The 3,454-nt window shown below is 45.5% G+C and overlaps 1 pseudogene; it reads right to left on the reverse strand.

Annotated features, from left to right (window-relative positions):
- Positions 1-429: 429 nt before the first annotated feature.
- On the reverse strand, positions 430-3,189 carry LOC114902598 (annotated as a pseudogene).
- Between the last annotated feature and the right edge of the window lie 265 nt (positions 3,190-3,454).

The following is a 3,454-nucleotide window of genomic DNA, read 5'->3' on the forward strand; positions in this document are numbered from 1 at the left end:
TCATCTTTGCAGTCATATCCTCACCAATAACCTAAGCTCACTTGCGTTTTGGGGCTTTTATTGCACCTGCCCTAAAATCCCCAACCCTGAATGAATCCAACTGCTCATCTTCTCTGTACAAGCATCTTAGTTGCTGAGTGCTCATGGAACAATCTCAGAGTTGGCTAACATCCATATAAAATATATGGTCACCACCTCTGAGAAGAATTTACCAGCACATGGCAATCCACGTGTTTGGTCAGCTCTCATTCTCTCATTCTCCTGTTCTGAAAATCTCAACTGTTCTCCAACCCCTGGTCCCCACTCTACTGGCCTTCCCCTCACACTTTATGGAAGCTACTGCCTTCTATTCACCAAGGAAATGGAGAAGTGTTAAACAGAAACTCCCTTGATGTCCAACATCTGAATGTATGAACCAACCTGCTTCTGCATGGCACCTTTTCCTTTCCTTCTGTGTTCTGCATCCCTCTTACCTTCCCAGGACCCTGGAGGTGTCTATTACAAACTTTCTTCCCCATCTTTAGTCATTCTCTCCATACTGACTCCTGCCCTAAATGGGCAAATCTTACTTCCCTTCTTATAACAAAAACAAAAACAAATAAATGCTCTCTCAATTCCATTTCCTCTTCTGGACAATCACATTTGCTCTTTTTTTCCAAACTCAAATATCCAACAAGACATTTACCCTTTATTTCCTCACTTCCTGCTTATTCTAATATTTCTTCCACTCTCACTACTGTACCTAATGTGTTCTCACTACAGTTGTTTTGGCCTCAATAACCACTTTACTAAACCTAATGAAACACTCTTAGCTCTCATTTTATTTAACTTAACATTATTCTACCCTGTGGGCCCATTCTCTCCTTTTTCAAAACTCTCTTTCCTAGATATCTAATGTACCACATTCCCATTTTTTTCTCTAGCTTCCTTTCATAAGTAGTTCCTCCTTCTTTAACTGATCATTAAATGCTGGCTTTTTTTCAGGCTCTAGTTGCTCCAAGGTGCTCCTCTTTGTTATTCTATATTCTTTCCTCCATTATAACATGATTTACTTCCATACCTTCAATTTCCATCTCTGTGTCTATGACTTGTAGATTTATATTGCAATTGAGAGCTTTCTTCTGCACTCCAGACCATATACTCATCTCAACATTGCATTTGCCCCACAGTAGTACAGACCTAATTCGAAAAGAAAAAAATACTACTTTAATGCTAAACTTATAAACTTCCCCATATCCAAACCTGTACCTCGTCCTATATTCCACACCTCATACACTCAAACCAGAAATATGGGAACCATAGTACACTCATCTCTTTTCCTATCCATCAACTGCCAAGTTTTACAAATTGTCTCTTCTAAAGATTCTAAAATTATCCACTTTTCTTCATTCCAAGAGCCATCCTTCCAGGCCGAGATGCAATAATCTCTCTCCTGCATTACTAAATTGCCTCCTATCTGCTCTCTCCACATCTTCCATTCAATTAATCTTCCCATAGTAGTCAGAGTCATCATCAAAACAAGATTTATAGGATTTATAGGTATGCTTATTAAATGCATACAGTTCAAAGGTACAGAACATTAAAGTGAACCCCTTCATTAAAAATATAACCTTAGTAATTTCACGTTCATGCTAGTAAGGAAACAAAAACACAAACAAAAAGACTTAGGGTCCATCAAGTCACTATCTTTTTTCTTTTTTTCTAGGTCCCAGGCTTCTTTAAGAACAAAGTGATGAGTGATGCAGGGATTAAAATCAAGAGCATCACTGAACTTCACCTTCCCTCCAACCAGTTCCCCCAAACTCCCTGCCCCCACACCCTGTGTGCTCCCAATTCCTTTCTAAGTGAATGAAGAACTTAATCCCAAAGCCCTGGTATGAATCCCAGGGTTTTCTCCCTAGCTGTCCCCCTTCCTCTGTCCTCATTCCTGGGAAGGGCTGACACCTCTGTTGGAATGCATGGGGGAGCCCCAGAGTGGTGACAGACACCGAGGGAAAGGCCTCAGCCTCAGGAAATGGGACCAAGGAGTACAGCGTAGTGAAATGAGGACCCCCATAGCCTGGGGTGCCAAAATGGGGCCCTGGCGCCAGAGGAAAGGATACTGGTCCCCCTGAGAAAGGAGATCCAGCAGCCTCAAAATCCTCTCGCTGCGAAAAGTCACTGCTTGATTGTTTGCCCTTCTGGCGATGGTTGCAGGATCACACTCGGACCACATCCTTCTCAAGCCCGAGGTGCTGAGCCATGTGGCTAATCTGCTGCAGGATGGGCTTTGGGCACTGCAGGAACATGCTCTCCAGGTCGCCTCTCACTCGGTTCTCAATACTGGTCTGCTTTCTCTTCCGGGCCTGCATGACGGTCTCTGCCTTGCATATCCCCTGCAGATTCTCGTTGTTGTCAGCTTCCTCCACCCACTTCTGCAGCAGGGTCTGCAGCTTACACATGTTCTTGAAACTGAGCTGCAAAGCCTCAAAACGGCAGATGGTTGCTTGGCTGAACACCTTTCCAAAGAGAACCCCCAGGGTGAGCCCCACATCGGCCTGGGTGTATCCCAGGGGGATCCTCTTCTGCTTTAGGAGCTTGGCAAATTGTTCGAGGTCTTTCTGAAGAGCTTTGATGGCCTGGGACTCCTCGGGGGTCGGCCAAGTCACTATTTTTTTTTTTTTGCGGTACGCGGGCCTCTCACTGTTCTGGCCTCTCCCGTTGCAGAGCACAGGCTCCAGACGCACAGGCTCAGCGTCCATGGCTCACGGGCCCAGCCACTCCGCGGCATGTGGGATCTTCCCAGACCAGGGAACGAACCCGTGTCCCCTGCATCGGCAGGCGGACTCTCAACCACTGCGCCACCAGGGAAGCCCCAAGTCACTATCTTTAACAGGAACTCTGAGTTCTAGGAGTTCTGGCTTCTCTTTCCGTCCCCAGCATCACATCACACCTGTATTTCTCTACAGTCAGTACACATGTCATGTAAACTCCCATACCCCATGCTTTCTACTTGGTACTTTTCCTCCTCAGGTAGCTAAAGTTTTCATTCTTTGATCTCAGGTTATTATAGCACTTCAGTTAGGGTGGCTTTTGCACCCAGCACCAGGAGAGATGTCCTCTTTTAGTATAATATTACTGTAACTTTTTCTTTGTAGTACCAATACTTATTTGTTTGATGTAACTCTTGCCCTCCAGTGTATAAGCTGCCTCAAGGCAATAACTTCACCTGTCTTAAGCATTAAAATCATAGTATAGGGACTTCCCTGGTGGCGCAGTGGTTAAGAATCTGCCTGCCAATGCAGGGGACATGGGTTCGATCCCCGGTCCAGGAAGACCCCACATGCCGCGGAGCAACTAAGTCCATGTGCCACAACTACTGAGCCTGTGCTCTAGAGCCCACGAGCCACAACTACTGAGCCCGTGTGCCACAACTACTGAAGGCCGTGTGCCTAGAGCCCATGCTCCATAACAA

The sequence above is a fragment of the Monodon monoceros genome, unplaced genomic scaffold (assembly GCF_005190385.1).
Source record: "Monodon monoceros isolate NGI ecotype Baffin Bay Population unplaced genomic scaffold, NGI_Narwhal_1 Super_Scaffold_20, whole genome shotgun sequence".
In the NCBI taxonomy this organism is placed as follows: domain Eukaryota; kingdom Metazoa; phylum Chordata; class Mammalia; order Artiodactyla; family Monodontidae; genus Monodon; species Monodon monoceros.